The sequence below is a fragment of the Carassius auratus genome, chromosome 9, assembly GCF_003368295.1.
Source record: "Carassius auratus strain Wakin chromosome 9, ASM336829v1, whole genome shotgun sequence".
NCBI lineage: Eukaryota > Metazoa > Chordata > Actinopteri > Cypriniformes > Cyprinidae > Carassius > Carassius auratus.
The window spans coordinates 22627771-22649553 of NC_039251.1; the positions used below are offsets into that span (position 1 = coordinate 22627771).

General features: G+C 36.7%; 1 protein-coding gene across 2 annotated transcripts in view; it reads left to right on the top strand.

Annotated features, from left to right (window-relative positions):
- The first annotated feature begins 3573 nt into the window (after positions 1–3573).
- The window catches only part of thsd7ba (thrombospondin, type I, domain containing 7Ba), a 173840-nt gene continuing 155630 nt past the window's right edge, over positions 3574–21783 (top strand). Inside the window, exon 1 of one of the 2 annotated variants that reach the window (XM_026272057.1) lies at positions 3574–4156. The gene's annotated coding sequence lies outside the window, so the exon portion shown is untranslated. The remainder of the gene's footprint in view (positions 4157–21783) is intronic. The other variant, XM_026272058.1, reaches the window with a different exon arrangement.

Here is a 21783-nt window from a genome sequence, read left to right on the forward strand (position 1 = left end):
ATACACCAGTAAAGGTCACAGTCTGGAGGTAAAGTTACTTGCATCTCCTGTGAAGAAGGAGCCTCGGTGAAAGGGCTATCCCGAGGTCGTTGATTGGTTGGAAGTTCAGTCTCTGAAGTGACGTCTTGGGAAGCCCGTGGTTGTTGGGCGTTGGCTGAAAGTGCAGAGTCGTGTTCGCTGGTTGAAGTTGAATGGACGTTACAAAACTTAACTCAGAACACGAAACTCTCAAACGGAAAAGAAAAGAAATAAAGTTTGACGAGACTAGGTTGTGTTCCTTCTCATAGTAGCAGCAGGCAGGCACGCTGGAACCGCGCTCAAAGAACAATGATGACTACCGCATGGCTAGATGCTACAAGCTAAAGCTAGGTAGCAAAGCTACAAGCTAAAAGCTAAGAGCAGGCATGACTGATAGCACAAGCAATGCTAGACTAAAAGCCGACATGGCTAATAGCAGCAGCTAGACTAGAACTAAAAGCAAGGCATGACTAAAAGCGAAATTACATCGTGTCCAAAGTATTTAAAACTTCCTGTTGGCCACCCCTCAAATGTTGCCTTGACCAATCAGATATGTTCTTGGGGTGGGTATCATAAATCAATTGTTTATCTTACCAAGCATGTGGTTCTTGCCTCACAGGGTCTAATTTTGGACATGATTCCTATAACATGATTATGATATATTTTACAAATAAATGATTGTCAGAACAATATCAAGCAAGAAAATGCGATTATTTGAATACTAGACATGACTAGGTATCCTATAGTTATCAAAAGACATACACAATAAGTGATTATACATGATAGTCAAATGTGTGGGTTACACATAAATGAATATGGAGTTAAGCAATGGAATGATTCATTCATAAGTCTTTTTTTGAGTTCATTCTGGTCCATATATAATGTATAAAAAGGGTTTCTTTGCCATTCTCTGGCAAAGGACTTTTCTGTGAAGACAAAGGTTTAAAGCCCTTCCCCCTTAGGAATTTCAGTCTGGTTTCACTGGCTGGGGGGGGGGGAGTCAATGCAAGTATTTAACTTGATCTCCTGGGTTTACATGTGATGTCCAGCGTTGCATTCCAATCACGAACAATAAATTTGACAATCTCTTCTTCGAATTAAAATTGTCAATAATTGTTCTATTGGTGTTAATGTTGAAAGCTGTTGTGTGAACAAGTTGGTTGGTTGGTTATCTTGCCTGGTTCTTGTGGCACTAGAACTGATTTATGACTTCCTGAGGAATTCAGCTCATGTTTCAATGCACACAGCTCTGATAGACTCTTTGATTTGTCTGATTTGACTCATTTCTGCTACAGAATATTACTCCTGCATTCGTCTGAACTAAGAATGTCATTTTCTAATTTTCATGAACTAACCCTTTAATGCATTCAATATTCTGAACTAACAATGAACTATATTTTCACAGCATTTATTCAATTTTGCTTGATGTTTGATTTCTGTGTGTAAATTTTTTACATTTAAAGGGATAGTTCACCCAAAAATGAGAACTATGTCATTAATGACTCACCCTCATGTCGTTCCAGACCGGTAAGACCTCCTTTCATCTTCGGAACAAAGTTTAAGATATTTTGGATTTAGTCCGAGAGCTTTCTGTCCCTCTTTTAACAATGTGTCTAAGGTATACTGTCCATTTCCAGAAAGGTAATAAAAACATCTTCAAAGTTGTCCATGTGACATCAGAGGGTCAGTTAGAATTTTTTGAACCATCGAAAATACATTTTGATCCAAAAATAGCAAAAACTACGACTTTATTCAGCATTGTCTTCTCTTCCGTGTCTGTTGTGAACGAGTTCAAAACACTGTGATTTTACTGTGACTTTAGTGATATCCGGTTCGCGAACGAATTACTCGATGTAACTGGACCAAAATGTTTTATTTTTTGGGTGAACTAACCCTTTAAGGTTTTATAAATAAACTAATTTATTCTGAATTAACATTAATTAATAAAAAGGAATTGTACTTTAACCCTGCTTATTCAGTGTTATTTTCTGGTGCTTTGTGACATGTTGGATACATTGGCTAACACCTAAATTGTAATCTTAGATTAAACAGGCTTTTTCAAATTAATTGCTTACACAGATGTGATTTTTATTTTTACTTGTTGTAAGACTGAACTATGGTTATACATTTTCCTTTTAAAAGTCAATGAAATTATTCTTGGTGGACATAATAATATTCCTAACTTTCCTACTGATAATAAAATTGTCATGATCCGGTCATTGAACTTCCATTTATTCACCAGCAGAGGTCATCATACACAACACAGACTCTCACACTACACGGTACACCCTGGACTACATTTTCCATGCTCCATTGCACCAATCACATTCACCTGAAAACAATCAGACACAGCTGCCACCAATTACACACACACAGCACAATCTTTAGACACTCTTTATAAGCATTGGACTTCCTCACACACTGCCGAGTATTGTTCTGCATATATCACTCTCCTAGTGATCGCTGCAATACCAAGCCTTTCCGTGTTTATTCTCATAGTCTTGTTTTAGTTTCTTGTTTTCATAGTCTTGTTTCAGTTTTTAGTTTTCATAGTATAGTCTTTTCCTTGCCTTACCCTCTTTCTTGTGTTTTGACCCGTTTGCTTTGGTTACTGGATTACCCCTCTTGTCTACCCCTCTGGATATTGTTAGCTCATCAAAGACCCACGCTTGCCTTAGGATTATTCTTGTGTCCTCTTTTACCTGTTTGCCAGTGTTTGACCCATGCCTGTTTTGGCCACATCTCTGTCTAATAAAAGTTTGCACATGGATCCACATGTCTCATGACTCATCAGCCCCTTTACAAAAATGCCTGTGGAAACAACATAAAGACAGTATTTTCAATACTTCATATTTTAAATGTTTGTAAAATGCCACCTTTTTACTAAGTAGTACTATGAACGAAGGCTACTTATTTTCAATTTTTGGGATAAAAGGATAGCCCTTAAACACAATAATTGAAAGGTATAAACTGCAAATTATATATTTTTTTATTTATAATTATTATCTATTAATTACAGTGGGGAACATTTGGTATAGATATTTTTATCTGAAGATCGATCCTCTCGATACAGCATCAGTATCACAAATATTTTTACTTACAGCAAGTATAAAAAATGCAGAAATTAACATATTATTTGCACCAGCCTTGGTAATACCTCTCTAAATTTTTAATGCATTAAGTCATAATTAATCACAAACACTTTACACTAAAACTGAAAATGCTTTTCAGTGGCGTATAAAGTTCATAGCTTAATGCACATCTAATGTACAGTGAATTTAATGCATGTCCTGTCGAGATAATGGACAGTAGTGCTGCTTATTGAAAAATCTTTTGTGCAGTCAGTTCCATTAAAAATAAATATACCTCACTTGCAAATGTCACCCCTTGTGCACTTGCTGCTTAGATATTCCTGTGAGTGTAATCCGTGAAGTAATTTACAATTTCAATAGACACAAATACAGCAGTGCTTTAAAAAAAAACAAAAAACTGGTGCACTAAAATTAGACATTTTGGAATGATTAAATCCACAATCATCTGGATTTCCACATTGTGAAAAGGCAGAGCTGATTCCTTAACAATCAAAAATGGAGAAAACACACCTCCGTTCCAAAGTCAATGTTGAAAGCATCTCAAGGCATTGTGGAGGAACTGTCTAGAAGCATAAAAAGAGAGTGTGACAGCGAAAAGACACTTATGGATGCAGACAGGCAGTGAAAAGGGACCAAAACAATAGTGTTGCACTTCAATGAAGAGCTACCGAGCGTGTGCCACGGCTTCAGACGGCAGCGAGGAACCTGGATTGAGATGAAAATGAGGAAAACAACATGAAGGGGAAAGAAAAGATGCGTGCGAGCATGCAGAGAAAGAGAGAGAGAGCGATTGTTTGGAAGGGGAGGGGGTTACTTGAGGGAAGCAGGGCTGGCTAAATAGGAATCATCCCTCTTAGCCAATGAGTTTAAAGAGAGAAGCAGATGTCACAGGAGTGAGAGGGACCACCTCCGCAAGCTCAAGCACCCTCAGTGAAAAGAGCGCAATGAGCTGTGCGCTGTCACTTCGGCAGTTGCTATCTCCTCTCTCTCTCGTTCTCTCACTCGCGCTCGCTTTCGCAGGCTGTCAGCTGGAAGCATCAGCATAGGTAAGACGTGCATGTTATGTCTCTGCCTGTAGATTAGCATAGGATGCCTGAATGGTCATTAAAGTGTGTTTGATTTGCCATTTTGTGGCAGTTAGACGTGAGTTTCTCCTGATAGAGGTGCACTCACAGAAACTGAGGAGGCTCTTATGTAAGTGCCGTGGCTCAGAGCTGATTTTACGCAAAGTTTGATATGAGACGAGAGGAGAGAGTCATAGCAGCAGCTCTGAGATCTGCTGTTCCAGAGTGCATGAATTATAAATAAAGGAGGGCTCCAAATGAATGGAATCACTTTGTGTGGTCTCCTAAACAAGCCGGTTCAAGTGGACGGTTCATGGGCAGGCAAATCAGCGTTTAGATGCAGCAAACCTCAGGTTAAAACGACAACTGTGGATAATTGTATTTTTTTGGGGTGGCTTTCACTGCATTCAGCATGTTTTATCTTTCTCTTGACTGGTCCCAACCCCAAATCTTTTTGTTCGAGGTGGGTGTGCTTAGACTAATCAATTCCATTATGTGAGAAGCAGACAACAATGTGGAAAGGTGTTTGTCTAATGCAGGTTTTTTCAAAGCTGACTATGGCTGTCAATAGTTGTTACTATCAATGCATGAGGCATTCATTCTGAATGTGTGGAATATCTACAACATTTCTCCAATCAGCAAATATATTGTGGGCTGTTGTTGTTTCGCAGCGATATTTTTGTCCCAGGAGTTGGATGTTTGAACATGTCTTTGAACTTCCATGACTCACTGACGCTTACCTGCCCTACTTTGAGAAAAGGATGATAAAGTATTATTCATACTTCATGTAGGAATTCAGATGAAAGCCTTACAATCTATTACCTGCATTGCTTTCGCCCCATTTTCTCAAGAGTACAATACATCAGACGGGAAAATGCTTTGTGTTATTTAGTCAATGCGACACATGGAGACAGCTGTGTGAGGCCCACATGTCCGTTTTGTGTTGCCTTTAAATGAGAGTTTTGAGTCAGTTTGATTCCTTTTCAAAAATATAGAAGATGCTGCAAACTTATGGATTTTTTTTTTTTTAAGTTTTTGGTGGAATACATGTGAGTTTGATGCAAATTTGGTGCAACATTAACAACAAATGCATGCTAAAATCAACACTTTAGTTGTCTTTTTCACACTGTTTTCTTTTCTGATGAATAAATTAATTAATCTCACCACTGAAAATAGCTCCATTTGGTGCACATACTCTATAAGTAATGTACGTGTGTCTTATATTTTATTTATATACTCTTAATGCCGTGTGGAGGAAGAGCGCTATTCTGCAGCAGCATTTCACCTTAATCAGCGTCAACCATCAGACGTTTGATCATCGTCCCTATCTGAACGACTTTCAGCCAACCAGGACATAGACATGCCTCCCCTCTTGAGAGTCATCTCTTACTGTGATTAACCAAGCGCAGCTGAGCTCTCCTGTCTCTTAGAGTTAGTGGATGTAAGTTCTCTCGTGCCGTTTGTTTTCAGTTGTGGTGAATTTAAGCTGAAAATGAGAAACTGTGCTCGTGCTCATTTCTGCTTGCTCTGTTTTTGCAGTCGTTTCTGGAGGTGTCTCAGGTGTGACAATCAGGCAGAGTAATGGCAGGTGTGGACTGATGCATATTCGCAGGCTTGAATCATTCATATAAATAAGATGGAGAGCTCAGGGCCCGACTGTGCCAAGGCTCAGAGACTGGCAGTGAATCACTCTAACACCCCGTCAACTCCGAGAGCAAGCGTCAGTATAAAACTAGAGCGATTCCCTTATAGTCAACAAAGTTGTCTACAATGCAAGAGTGTGATTTGCAGTGTAGGCTGCTTCAGTGATTATACTGAGACACGGTCTGGTTTAGTTGCACTGTGTCATGTAACTCGCTTACAGGGAAAAGAGTTTATAGAATTCTATCTTTCTATCTATCTATCTATCTATCTATCTATCTATCTATCTATCTATCTATCTATATATATATATATATATATATATATATATATATATAAATAACATATATATAATCATTAATGAGATTTCATTAATCCTAATTATCTCCTTTTCAGTTTCAGATTTCGACACCACCTCACTTAAATTTGGTGTTAATTGCTATTGTAAGCCAGAGAATTTAACCAAGGGTTAGAAACATTTCTTAATTCTGAGCAGAAACATATTTTTTTTACATTAGTTTTTCAGACTTGATTTCCAAATGGTAACTGTTTAGAGTGAAATTAAAGAATGTTGATAATGTTCCTTAAAGAAAAAAAAGAAGAGAGAATAGTTTATGTTGGTAAAGCCTTGTCCTTAATTAAGGATGCAGTTACACTGATCTACAGTGACAGTAAAGATATTTATAATGTCACTAAAGATTTATGTTTTAAATAAATGCTGATCTTTTAAACTTTATATTCATGAAAGAATGCTGCAAAAATAGTAAACAGCACAGCTGTTCTCGGTATAGGTGATAGTGGGAAATGTTTGTAGCAAATCAGCATATTAGAGTGATTTCTGAAAGATCATGTGACACTGAAGACTGGGGTAATGACTGCTGAAAATTCGGCTTTGTGTTACATATTAAAATATATTCAATTGAAAACTGTTATTTTAAAGGTGACTTATCATGAAAACCTGACTTTTCCAGGTTTTAAGTGCTATAATCAGGTCCCTGGTGTCACGTCTACCAACCAAGGAAACGTGAAGAAGATTAACCCTATGTTTTGGTAAACCTTTTTCTGCATGAGTATGAGAAAAGGAGCGCATTAGATTTCGCTCCCTTGGTGACGTGGCAAAGGGATCTCATTCTAATATTACCACCCTTTAATCTGTAAGTTTATACCCAAGGTGCCGTCCTTTCGATTTTGCAAGCGACAGAGGTGTACCAGCTCTGCCATGGTGAATGTCTGAGCAAAACATACAAACTGTTCTGTCTTTGCTGCACAGACGAGCACAGAACACTGTTTAGAGTCCCAGCCTCAGAGGAGACAAGAAAGCAGTGGATTTATTGATTTATTTACTGTAGGACTATATTGCTGCTGCCACACAGATCTAAAATAAACATGCGATTTATTTGCCAGCAGTTTACCTTCACATACATAACCGACTGTTTTCGTAGCTCATGTGTGTTTTTAACGCAAACTTCTGTGTGAAAGAGAACTTAGTTTAGTACTCGCATGTTGTGACAGCCGTGTGCTTCGGATGTGAGCTCTCAGAAAACCGTATATCAGATGTTTATAACTTACATGGTTTAAAACGCATGATTTCAGTGTGATAAACATGATAATCAGAACCAAAACAGATGTTTTTAGCAGGTCCGAGCTGTAAGGGCACAGCTCTATTCTGGAAAAGGGGTTGGAGATCAGCAGCTCATTTGCATTTAAAGACACAGGCTCGTAAAACAGCTGTTTCTGCTTCCACTCAAAATAGCCATTCTCAAAATGATATAATAAATGATCTGTGGGGTATTTTGAGCTGAATCTTCACAGACACATTCTGGGACACCAGAGACTTATATTACATATTGTAAAAAGTGGCATAAAATGTATCTTTTAAGTTGTATTAATATCTCATTGTTGTGTACAACAATATTATTTTCAATATTGTCGATTGTACTGTATTTTAGATCAAATAATTCCATCTTGGTGATCATATAAAACAACTCCACATTTTTAAATGGTAATGTAATTGCATGAATAACGATGATTGATATTGATATACTGTATAACACATTAAAAGTTACGTTATTCAAAATATGTATTTAAAAAAAAATGTTTTTTACATTTAATTAAACACTTTCAGAGCCAAATAATAAATTTTTAGCTGATTTGTTTTCTGTTTTCTTTTTTTCTCCTTAAACCATTTCTAATCCTTGATACAATTGCACACATCTCATCAGAATTTCCTAAAATCAAATGTTCTGATTTATGCTGTCCATATTAATTGCTTAGCTATACATATTTATATTTATATTTATGTATAAATATATACATATTTATTGATTTTCAACAATCGGCTTAATATATATATTTTTTCGTAAGGAATCTTATGAGAAGCATCAATAAACTTGTTTCTTCTGTCTTTGACTGCTAATCGGATGTCACCTTCCTCTTAAATGTGAAACTTTAAGTTTCGGTACAAATATATATTTCTTTTTTTCATGCTTGCTGACCCACATCAAGTTGATTTCCACCTTTTGCTGCGGCACATACAGAGCGATTGAAGTTACAACAAAGCATGAAACAATGAAACAAGACAGTGTACAGTCAAGCGTTCAGTTTCATTGAAATACACCTCACGTGAAAACCAGCTGCTGGTATTTTTCTACCATTACTTGTCCATGACACCCAAAGACTCATTCGTCTGTTGATGAAAGCGATTGATTAATACTCGAATTAAATGCTGAACACATCTCGGAACGCATTTCGCCGAGATGTATTGGAGCATTTAAGGTCTTGGCAGACAGGTTCCTCTGTGTATCGGTAATGGGCGAGGAATGCCAGGAAAGCCTGAGCCCTCACCTCCCCATCCCCCCGCTCTCACAGATAAAAACGATGTGTCCCTGGTGGCCTGGAACATGATTTCAGCCCATATGAGGTTTCAACAGCTTTCTCCATCTGGCTCCTGTGCAAACAGTGTTGCACCCCTACTCCAGTGTTTATCGATTGAACCGTTCACTCTATCAGTCATCTGATCGTGCTCTCCTTCCTCAGTTGCTTCTCTTAAACATCACAATTCTACTTCTGAAAATCACAGCAGTCAGTTGAGGACAAGACAAGAGAGAAACATAGAAAGAACATCAGCAAGTATTTGTAAATGTAGTCCTTTAGCAGAACTACAGTACTTTACTCTCTGTCGAGTCCATCAATGTCTTTCTGAAGTTCCTCCTGGAACTGTTCTTGGAAAAACATGCAGTATAATGAAAATTATGGTGACTTCCATGGCTCACTTAGCTTGAATATTTCTGCTCCTTGCATGTCTGCCTATCTTCAGATGACTTTTGCAATCTGTTTATGTTGAAGTATACGTACACATAAGTGCGGCCTCATAAGATACCAGGAAATGACACGTTTTTTCTTCCTCCTGTTGTTTTTTGATGCACTGTATGTCTTCAGGGAGCTTGTTTGTGGTGTCTGAACCTCACAGACTGTTTTAAAGAGAACTGTTTTAGAAACTGAAACAGCAACCGAAATTAATATGGTGATTAATTGTGTTTCTGAAGGATGATGTTGACCAGTAGAGGACATTTGAATGGCTCTTTGAACCGAAAGGCTTGCTTTTTTCCATCCAAACTAAAAAGGCAGCTCATAAGGTCTTTTTTTTAAATCTTGTGTGTGTATGCGTGTGTGTATCTGTGAATCAGAGCTTTGCTTGTTACCCTACGATGATGAAAGGAAGACGAAGCCTTCGTACATACATATTCAGGTCTCTCTGTAATGGATCCGTGCATGGATGCTTTAGCCGACACAAAAGCAAGGAATAGGCATGTGGAAGGCTATTTGTCAACGACGGCTGAACTGACCAGCTTGATTCCTGTGCATTTTAATGGCCTCCTCTCCATGTGCTGCTGTCTCCTGTAGTGTGTACAAGGTACAGATTGCTTTATCATTTTAAATGAAACCTACTGATGTGAAGATATATTGCCCACAGCTGTCTCATAAATCTGTGAGATGGGATAATTTCTCTGAAGCCTGAAGAGTTTTATAAAGAAAATCTGAATGGTTTTTGCTTTTGGAGAAACCGATGGCATAATGCCTAGTTTGGTTTTTCTTTTTTTTTTTTTTATTAAAGCACGTCAAAATTTACATAAAACTTTGAAAAGTAATCTTGTGCAAATCTCAAAATAAATGTTCTTTTTTAATACTGTGCATAATAATATGATTCCTACATTTGTTTACAGCATGCATAAAAATATTTATTTTACTTTATTCATTCATTTATCAATCAATCAATCAGTCAATCAGTCAATCAGACAATATTGGGTATTTTACATCTTTAGCAAATCTCAAAATAAATTTTCATTATTTCCATTTTCATAATGTAGGCTATATTATAATTTTGTGTCTAAAACACAATCTTATAGCATTTAATATGACAGATTTTGATACGATAGGATTTTTTAAAATGATAGTTAATGTTTTTTTGTTGTTGTTGTTTTTATTTAGTTATATTAGAGACAATTTTAGAAATGTAATTATTACTTTTCATATTTCCGATTTTTATATTTTGATCATGATTACTGTTGTCTAAAAGTCAGTGGATGCATCTCTTTAACTTAAGAGTAATAAATGAATAACATTGTTAGATGTAATTTTCAGCAAATATAAAAAAAGGCCGTGCAATTTAAAATACATTATAATGTTATGCCTAATTTCACTTGTAGCTTTTGAAACAATATCATTAATTTGTTTGATGTACTTTACATGAACTAGCATGCAATTTAATATGTTCCATTAATCAGTTATACAGTCTGTCCAGAACAGTGGAATGTCCCAGTGCAGTTGGACTGTATATCAGCACTTCTGGGATGCTGCTCAACCAATCAAATTCAAGGACCAGAACTAATTGTTATATTGATTACTTTTATTGAATACTGGTTCTGCCCATGCATCAACAATTCCCTACATTATTTGTTTATCAAACCCAATTTCCTACTCGAATTACACAGGACAGCACAATCTCCCGTTCTTTACAGTAAAAGCATGAGGTTGCATTTGGATGCCTCTTCACTCTGTCCTTTTGGAGGTGTCACTTCTGCCCGATATATAGATCATGTTTGTCCAGCGTGCTGTCGGCTGGCCGGTGGCACGCTGTCACCAGCTCTGGATAATTAATAGCAGAGGGAGCTGAAGGCGTGGGGTGTTTCACTCAGGCTGTACTGTAGGTGTGTGTCAATCTAGGCTGATGGGTGCTGCCTGCAGCAACATTAAGAGTGAAGGCATGGAGACCAGAAATACCCATTTCCCATCATGCCCTCTGACCAACAGATCAGAGGAGTCCCGGACACACAAAATGAAGGTCAGCCTCTTTTAAATGATAGATTTGTGACACACAAACTCCAGCCTCTGTCTGTGTGTAGGTGTACGGCCTTTGTGTTTACGCATGTGCATAACGGTTCAGTGCTAAAACTACAAAGCCAGTGTTTTTTTTAAAGCATCATAAGGCTTGTCTACCTTTTGGAACGGCATCCACAGTGTCTTGATTTTGCAACAGAACTACATTTGTGCAGGTCTGTGTCTGTGCTAGGTGTCTTGGTAGTAATTACCCTGGAAAGCAGAGACTGCATGACTGGATCTGCAGTCTGCTCCACACTTTTCAATTACATCAGTCCCCCACCACCACCACTAGACATTGGCATGCTAATTCTGTGGCGGGTTGCGATGTGATCTCATGGGGCCTTGTGCAGTGGCTGTCTTATTGGTTCATGGATCTCCAGGCCAGAGCAACAGGCCTTACAATCCATCCCCTGACACTAAATTCAGCAGGCAAGACACTTGGGAGAAGACACCTTTATGCACTCGTCCCTGAGTAAAGCCCTGCGTGTCTATAACCCCTATTAGTTCAGGATCATAGACACTCGACGGAGCTCCCTGATGCTTAGAGAATAATCATTTTGAGTGACTGCATTCTACCACATTCTCATTTATTGTCTAATTGCTTTTCATCCCTGAGCACTTGATCTCATTGGGTGCCGCGAGTGATGTTAGTGTCGAAATGCTCTGGAAGCAGGATGAAAACATCTTTATGCATGTCAGTATTGCAAAGCATGTGTCTTTTCAGAATTTAACATCCGGCAAATGTTGTTACATGAGATTTCTGGAGGCGAAATTGTCTTTAGCACCAATGGTACAACTGATTCACAGTTTTTTTTGTTAGTTTTTTTCAGTCTGAGAAACAATATATTATCTTTTTTACGATATTCAGACTACAAATCAGTCATTAAATAAATGTATTGCTTTGGCATATTATTATAGTAAGGTAATGCAGTTGAGAAGATAGATTAACCAGAATTGGTTAGAATTGATAGAACTTTTGATAAATGTAATACATTCTTGCCGAATAAAAGTATCAGTTTTCCAAAAAGAAATCTTACTGACCCCAAACTTTTAAAAGTTAGTTTGTTTGTTCATTTATTCTATTTTTAGACAAACTACTACATAATTTTAATATGAGCCATATTTCAGGTTTGGTATCTTTAAAGCAGGCTTTGGTGATATGTGTTTGTAGATACAGATAGGAAACTGTGTTATGGTACCAGAGAAGAAAAATCTTTGTATCTAGGCGATAGCTAAAGCAGTTAGTCTTTTTAATGTCTGCCTGCCTGCTATATATCTTAGCATCTGTTAATTACCCTTATTATTAACTGCCAGTTTTGGCACTCCATAATTATGTGTAAACAGTAGAACACCCACATACAGATGCATGTATTACCATTTTCAGCAGCCAGTTTCCATTTTTTCCATCATGTAAACGTTATGTGCGATTTTGGTTTGAATACAATAGAGATATGGGGTAATTTAGTATAATTTTGCCTTTTCCACAACGACAAATGGAATAGGTGTAAACTATGTGTGTTAGGCGCATACATACCTGAAGCTTTGTGTGTACAATGAAGAAAATTAAATCTTATAAAATTAAAAGTAATTATATATATATATATATATATATATATATATATATATATATATATATATATATATATATATATATATATATATATATATATATATATATATATTTCCTGCTGCATCTAATAATAATGGAAATGTAGTTTGTTTGCAGAAGCCTACCAGCTAAATAATTAGTGTTTTCTGGCAAGATTTATTGCTATACTCAACACTACAAAAAATAAGCGCAAAATAAATTAGCAAGTCAGTATTCACAGCTTTCAACCTTTTATGATCAATAACATTTGTTTCTGGCATGATTCTTTATTGACAAACCCACGAGTTTTTCCTCTGGTAATATCATGTAAATACAAACATTCCTACAGTATATTACTTGCTTTCATAGGCTTTTCATGTTTGTTTTTCTTCATGTTGAATTTTTTTGTTTCTTAATGTTAAGCTAATGACATCTCCTAAATCTAAAATTAACAGAAACCTTTTTGCAATTTTAGGACATTATTTAGTATGGTTATTAAACCGGTTGTGTAAAGTGCTGGTGTAGCAGAATTCAGGTTTTAATGTCCTTGTGAGGACATTTAGTCTCCACAAAGTAGTCAAAACCTGACGCGCACACACAAAATTAGTGCACTGTTCTTTGTCTCCATCCTCGTTCCTCCATTAGCCCTATTCCTCTGAAGTTCCTAATCCCTGTCAGGTTTGGAGGAGTTTGCGTTTTCCTTTGCATCTTCACCCCTCCTCCCTCAGTGCAGAAATGACAGACAACCCTTCAGTTTAAGAACTTAAAGAGATAAGACTTATGGGAATAAGAGTACGCTTTTGTGCCCAATGTGATTTTTTTTTCTTGCGGCGGACTGAATCCTTTGGGTACTGTGCTGACCAAAAACCTCAGACACATCCTGCATGACAGCTATTTCATTCTGACCGAACCTCACCACTCCACTGTTCATATCTTCACCTACATAGAAAAATACAGGCTCTGTTCAGATTTGATTTGAAGCACAATACATTTAAGATAGTTGTTTCAGTTTAGGGGACAGCTCCGAAGCACTTGTCAAATCCAGATAGCAGACTGTCCACTGAGGGGACTCGAGTTATATCAGCAAAATGAGAAAATGACTTGCAATTGTTGGAGTCTGGCAGATGCAAAGCTACTTCTCCTGATATACGTGGCCCAACCGCTGTGAGCAGCATTTGTTTATGGTGATTGCATTAGGCCGACTGCCTTCTAAAACCTGGATGTTTTCAGTCCGATCCCCTCTTGTACGCTCTCTGAAGTTGGCACTGGTGCTCGTATGCTCACTGTGGGCCTATTTAAGATACTGTTTTTCCCCCTTTGCCCTGGAAATTCTCCCCTGGTAGATTATTACTTCAGGCTGCCTGTGCCTGGTGATGGCTCTTAACATCCTCCTTAACATTAGCTGCGCCTTGCATCTAATTAACACACAGCCTGCCTACAAACAATGAAATAATGACTAATGCTGCTTGCGCTCTCTCATTACCGAGCCAAAATGTCTTGTGCCAAGAAATCTGGGAATTTGTGTCATTTCCAAGGTCTTGGGTGTGTATGGAAAAAAAGTGTGGTGCTGTGACCATTAGCAACTACTCACTGAACTATGCATCCCTAATTTATACTTACTGGGATGCAGAAAGCAAGAGGCTATCATAAAGCCACCTGGGAATACTGGCAGTGTTGCTCTGTATAAATAGCAACAGACTGGGATAAAAAAAAAAATATATATATCGGTAGCTACAGAACAGAGCAAAGTCGGTTTCCGCAAGTGTAAAGCCCTTGGCATTAGTTCTAGAGATCAAAGGAAGCTTCTTCACAACATTGTGAAAGCAGGATCCATTGCTAGAAAATGTTTCTACGGCTAATAGAATTGGCCCACGGGCATCCGCCTGATTCGTTGTTTACGAGGGAGCCTTAGAAGCTAGTGGACAACGCGCAAACGTGTTGACAAGTCACCTCACTTTCTGAGAAAATTGCATCTTTGGTGGTTTTGGTGAACAATGCACAGGTCAATAGTTTGCTATGTTATATTGATTGTTTCTTTTTGGCGTGGCGGGATGCGTTTCGACTGCAAGCACGGGGAGATGCATTACAAACTATTTCTGTATGAAATGGCTCCGGCGGTCCCCAGCTGTTCACAGGTTCCTCTCTATGTGCTCTGATTAGGTGGGAATAGAGAGAATTTAGTTTTCTGAGTGAATAATGGCGATCTGGTCCTGGCCTCACTGCTGAGCCAGCAATTTAAGGTGTAATTTTGTAGGTTTTTCTTTTTTTATATATAATACCGGAGGGAATATTACCAGCTGCCTGCAAAACCAAGCTCTATTCATTTTCTCATTGTTACGTCTACAGTATTATATGATATTGGAAAATTACCAGATTGGATTACATTATGTAATTGAGATGTTTACTATCAGAAGACATGAGTGCATAGGGATTTTTGCCTGTTATTATAACATCATGAAATCCAGACATTCTTTGACACGTACGGTTTAAAATTAGCTGGTGTTTCATTTTATCAGTGATTTGCAAGTGCAACAGTAAAGGGGCAAATCCAGCTCTATTATTCCCTCATAATGAAATGTGACTTTTCAATGTTCCTATTAAATATGCCACCATATGAGCAAAAATACAATAAAACAATAATATTGTGAAATAGAAAATAAACAGAGAACATACAGCATTAAATGACCTTGTTTTCTATATTATCATGAGCAGGATGCAATTGATTATGTAAAGGTGAAATTTACGATCAGAAGACATAATTAAATAGTGGCTTTTCCAGTCATATTAATATCAATAAATCAACACTAATATAGTCCAAATTTGCTCATGTTTCAGTTCTAATTACACTAGAGGAGTACAGGAAATGACTGGTGTCATCATTCTCCGATGCAAAGCATCACAAGTTTTCGACTCATAAGCTATTCAAATTACCAGCGTAATGTATTTTATTATTTTATCAAGAGACTTACAGCTAGAAGATATCAATACATTGTGGTTTTCTTGTAGTTAAATAAACTCCGGGCTGCATCAAAAATTAGTGACTGATATACTACATGGTTTTCCAAGATGTGCTCGTGTTTCATTGAATCGATGATTGAGAGAGAAGAGCACAGCAGGCCGGCGTCACAGACCATCATGAGGTTCGTGTCAAGCTGCGTTGTGCCGTTAAAAGTTCAGCTTCAGCTTCAGTTGTTTTCACTTGGGCTTTAATTGAATGAGTTTCTTCTGAAATCTCCCGTGATGCTGCAGATCCCAAAATAAGCATCTTAGATGAAATAAAACAGCCTATAAATAAATAAGTAGATGAAAATACCTGCTTGAATTTGAAGACTACAAGGGACAGAAACGCATCTTGACCTGCACTTTCTCATTTATTTAATGATAGCTTTGAGATTAAGAGAAAACCAAGTCTGAAAGCTAAAAAGCACACTTAAGCCCATGTGAAAACAGTTATGCTTATACTCTACTTGCTTTATACTTCTTGCATACACCAATGGGCCTTAACTTGGTTTGAGTTGTTGCTTGACATATGACACAGCATAAGCAAAAACAACTGGATCTGTGTTATAATCTTCTAGCTTTATCTTAACATGGTGACTTAACCTGGTCATTTGACTGATAAATATGATGTCTGAGGTAGATAGGAATGATCTAGGCTCTCTGGAGGCTATTTGGTATCTCCTAATGCACACTGAGCTAGCATGTCTGGTTTGCGGTTGTCTGTCAGTGCATTTAAATATATATTTTTTTCTTCAATTGAAAAGTTGAATAAAACCCCAGTGACTAGCCGCTTTTTCCAGCTGCCTGGTTCTGGATGTATTTTTTCCCATTTATTTTTCTTCACTGGAGTATCCAAAGAAACTTCAATGAAGAGGCCGTGAACCAAAACAACCAGCTTGAGATCTATCACAACATTACAGACTTTAAAGAAAAAAGTTTAAAGAAAGAGAGCTGTGTTTAAATTCATGTAATGATTTAGGCAGAGGACTCTGTATCCCAAGAAGCATAAAAAGTCAAGTTAAGTTATTTAGGTATTAGTATTTAATTATAGCCTTAACTACTATGTAGTACAATGTACTTATTGTGTTCATATTGTATTGCAAAACACTTCTGCATCTATTAAGGTTGGAATGGTATGGGTAGTTTAAATGGTGGGTTAAGGTGAATGGGATGGGTCAACAGTGTAATTACAAAGACAAATACAGAAATTCATTACATATGTAATGTTTTTAAAAATATAAGTACAAATGTAAAAACATGTATGTACACAATAAGTGCATTTGTAATATCAAATGAATAATTTAAATGTAGAGTAAAATACATAGTAGTTAAGCCCACCTAATATAAAGTGGGACCATATTTAGATTTTAGACATATGTGAATTTTAGTACAATCACTGCTGAGCTCTCTTGGTAGGAATTCTGTTTCTACAGTAACACAACTGATTGGTGTATATTCTTCAAGGTTATGGATAATGTAATTTATTGAGAATGTGGCTACTACAATTTTTTTTTTTTTTTGGATTTCTTTTTTAAAAAAATGGCTCATACAGAAGCATATATCATTGCTTAACAATCGTGGAGCTCACGGTAGGTCTCTGTTGAAAGATTTATACAGAATCGTTAAAACTCAATTTCACTGGAGAAGATGAATGGGATGTTTTCAAAAGCAGACTGTTGTGCTCTATTAGGCGATTCTCATTAGAAGCGCCTTAAAATGATTTGTGAAATAAAATACTATGCATGTGTCATTTTGATTTATCGATACAAATTTCATTGTGAAATGACTGACTGGCACCAAATAAGCAAATTCTGTACAATGCGAAGCTAATTCTGTCTAACCGTTCTTGTAATGCCAGTGTGCTGTGTCTTCCCTTCCAGTCCTGACAGCAAGTTCACTGATGTTTTATAGTGGTATCATCTCAACTGTCAGCTGCAGTGTTCCGGGTAATAGTGTGTTTATGCTATATATTATTTCAGATCTCAGTATGGCTTTCTGAAACGGAAACTCACATTCTCTATCTATCCTACTTCCTCTATCTTGACATGCAGCACAAAGACTGAAGCTTTTGTGTAATCCTGGCAGTTGTCTTGAGGTTTCGTTCATCAAAGCCAGTGATGGTCATCCTTTAGTGGTATTTCTTTCTAAAACATCAATACACTGTGAACAACCAGTCGTAGTATGAAACCAGTAGATTCACCTTCAAAATAAAAGGGATGAAATCTATATAGCAGAATAGGATGAAAAGGTGTCCACATTGTACCTGGCAGTGATGCACCAGATATGAATTGTGTAATTGAATGGATTTTGTGAAACTATCTCCCTCAAAACGCTTTAATGTGAAGCTGTTTGCTGCTAGTGTGTTTTTGTTAAATAGATCAACTCTGACAGATCAGCAATGAGGATGGGGTGGGTATTTATCTCAAAGGCAAAAAGAAATGTTGATTCATAAATTTGAACTGCACAAGAAAAAAAAAAAACAGCGCAGAGTAAGCAATCATCCAGTGAACATCTTGCTTTCTATTTGCCATTGGGCTTTCGAGATATTGGCACTTGGAGTTTTAGAGACCTAACAGCAATGCTTCAGAAACAAATTACTGTGTTATTTTTCATCTCACCTCCAGACCTCAATCTAAGAAAAGGCACAATCAGGTGTTGACTGATTGAACCTGTCACCTAACCCTCCTCCGATTGAATTTACCCCACAGTTACTTCTGCGCGCTGCTACGGTGTCGTTTGCGGCAGGCGACTCAAAGAATCGGAGGAAGCTTGATAACGTCTCCTCCTGTCTCGTCTAGGTGACGGATGACACCATGTTGTGTCTGGTGTCTGTCATAAACGAAGTCGTCTGCGTGTGACATGTTTGCGATTTGGACAGGTGTCACGTTTACTTTCAAGATGCTATTTTTAAAACGGGATTCTGTTCCGGTCAAAAATGAGTCATTCGATATTTTGCATTTAGTCGAGATGAGTATTGATCAGATTTTGCGCTGTGAGTGTAATCAGAGCCTAATTTGAACATGGGCAGATAGGAGGATGAATTGTACACTTTATAGAAACTAGAGTTCTTCAGTATTCTCCGTTGCAGTTATCCTGTTTTAGATATAGTACTCTGTTTGCTGGTTATTTTCATTCTCTCTCAAATATTATTTATATTTTAAGGATTTAAAGTATTTCTTTGTTATTTTCAGCTTGTCAACAATTATTTGAATTCATCTTACTGGCACAATATTTTAGTGTCATTCTTCTGAGTTTTATCTGCATTCCAATTGTGTTTGAAATCTATTCGACAAGGCCTCTTAAAAGAGAAAGACTAAATTTATTCCTGACAAAAACACTCACCACAGACACATTGCACATATATACTAATTTCAAATGTTTGTGTTTGTAAATATTTTAATGATTTTGAAAAAAAGTATCTTGTGATCACAAAGCTGAATTTTCAGCAGTTGTTTTTCCAGTCTTTATTCGTGTCACATGATCCTTCAGAAATCATGCTGATTTGCTGCTCAAGAAACATTATTATTGCTATCAGTGTTGAAAGCAGTTATTTATTTTTTTTGGGATGAATAGTCAGTTCGAAAGAACAGCATTTATTTGATATATAAATCTTTTTTAACAGTATAGTAAATGTCTTTAGTGCAAATTTTGATTCAATGGTATGCATCCTTGATAAATATAAGCATTAATTTCTTTAGAAAAATCCCATTGACTTTTGAATGATATACAGAAATAACACAAGTATAATTTCAAATGTATTTAGTGTTTTTTTTTTAATTATTATTAGTCAGTGAGATATTAGGTGAATTTACTCTACAAATCTAACTAGTTTTAACTAGGCCCAGCATTCATTCAGTTTATTTGTATAGCGCTTTTTACAATACGAATCGTTACAAAGCAACTTTACAGAAAATTATGTTTCTACAATATTTAGTAGTAGCTTATGGTGGTGACTGTCAGCTTGTGCACGTTTGACAGGATTTTTAAAAAATTACTACAAGACGTAGTCAGCTAGTGAGATGAGTATTGATCAGATTTTGCGCTGTGAGTGTAATCAGAGCCTAATTTGAACATGGGCAGATAGGAGGATGAATTGTACACTTTATAGAAACTAGAGTTCTTCAGTATTCTCCGTTGCAGTTATCCTGTTTTAGATATAGTACTCTGTTTGCTGGTTATTTTCATTCTCTCTCAAATATTATTTATATTTTAGGATTTAAAGTATTTCTTTGTTATTTTTCAGTCTTGTCAACAATTATTTGAATTCATCTTACTGGCACAATATTTTAGTGTCATTCTTCTGAGTTTTATCTGCATTCCAATTGTGTTTGAAATCTATTCGACAAGGCCTCTTAAAAGAGAAAGACTAAATTTATTCCTGACAAACAACACTCCACAGACACATTGCACATATATACTAATGTTCAAATGTTTGTGTATGTAAATATTTTAATGATTTTGAAAAAAAGTATTTGTGATCAAAAGCTGAATTTTCAGCAGTTGTTTTTCCAGTCTTTATTCGTGTCACATGATCCTTCAGGAATCATGCTGATTTGCTGCTCAAGAAACATTATTATTGCTATCAGTGTTGAAAGCAGTTAATTTTTTTGGGGGGGGATGAATAGTCAGTTCGAAAGAACAGCATTTATTTGATATATAAATCTTTTTTAACAGTATAGTAAATGTCTTTAGTGCAAATTTTGATTCAATGGTATGCATCCTTGATAAATATAAGCATAATTTCTTTAGAAAAATCCCATTGACTTTTGAATGATATACAGAAATAACACAAGTATAATTTCAAATGTATTTAGTGTTTTTTTATTATTATTATTAGTCAGTGAGATATTAGGTGAATTTACTCGACAAATCTAACTAGTTTTAACTAGGCCCAGCATTCATTCAAGTTTATTTTGTATAGCGCTTTTTACAATACGAATCGTTACAAAGCAACTTTACAGAAAATTATGTTTCTACAATATTTAGTAGTAGCTTATGGTGGTGACTGTCAGTTTGTGCACGTTTGACAGGATTTTTAGAAAAAATTACTACAAGATGTAGTCAGCTAGACGATGAACATTATTAATATTAATAATTAATAATGTTATATATGATGCAGTCACACTTGTAGCAATATTTGTTAGTTCTGTTTGTTGATTCAGGGTTAGCGTCATCTGAGGTCCTCTGAGGGTCAGCATCATCTCTTCTCAGGTGTTCAGCACAATAAGGGATGCTCTAATTATAACCAGAGTAATTTTTTCCTGACCACGGCGACAAACACAGAATTGCATTAGCCATTTAGTTCCTATTTGTGACATCCTATTGTTAGCTGACATGCCATGTAGCTCTGCCCATTATGAAATCTCATTAACTCATAATCTTGCTTCACATAGCTGTAGTCCTACAGTATATTAAACATCAATATGTTCTGATTGTGCCGTGTCACACCGCATTTTCACTTTAAGAGCTGGCAGACAAGTTAACATCACCTTGAGTCTGGTTGCTTCAGGTCAGAATAAATTAGCTCTGTATAAATTAAATGTTCTGACCGTATTGCATTTTGTCTTTTAGGTCTTTAAAGGTCAATAGCTTAGTGAACAGCAAGGGTTGTGTGTTGTGTGAAAAAGTCAAACTGTTTAAGCCGTCTAAAGTGCCCTTTTATTCAAGTGTTAGCATTAAGTGTGAGTCATTTAATATCCAGAGCAGCTTGTATTCAACATACAGTGAAAGAACTAAAGAGCAGATTAAGCTAGCCCTTTCTGTTCCTCTTGCTCTTCATTATGGCATTACTTGTTGGCTTTTCAATTACTATTCCGATCACAGCGGGCTGTGTATTCCCTCACTGCATTAAGCACTGATTGCATTATTTATTAACAACAGCCATCAGTTCATTGCTGTTGATCCAAGTTGCTCCATTTCCGACTTTATCCTCAATAATTGAAGATAACGCCAGCCGAGATTATATATAACAGTGAAAAAAGCAGCTATTTACATCTTCTGC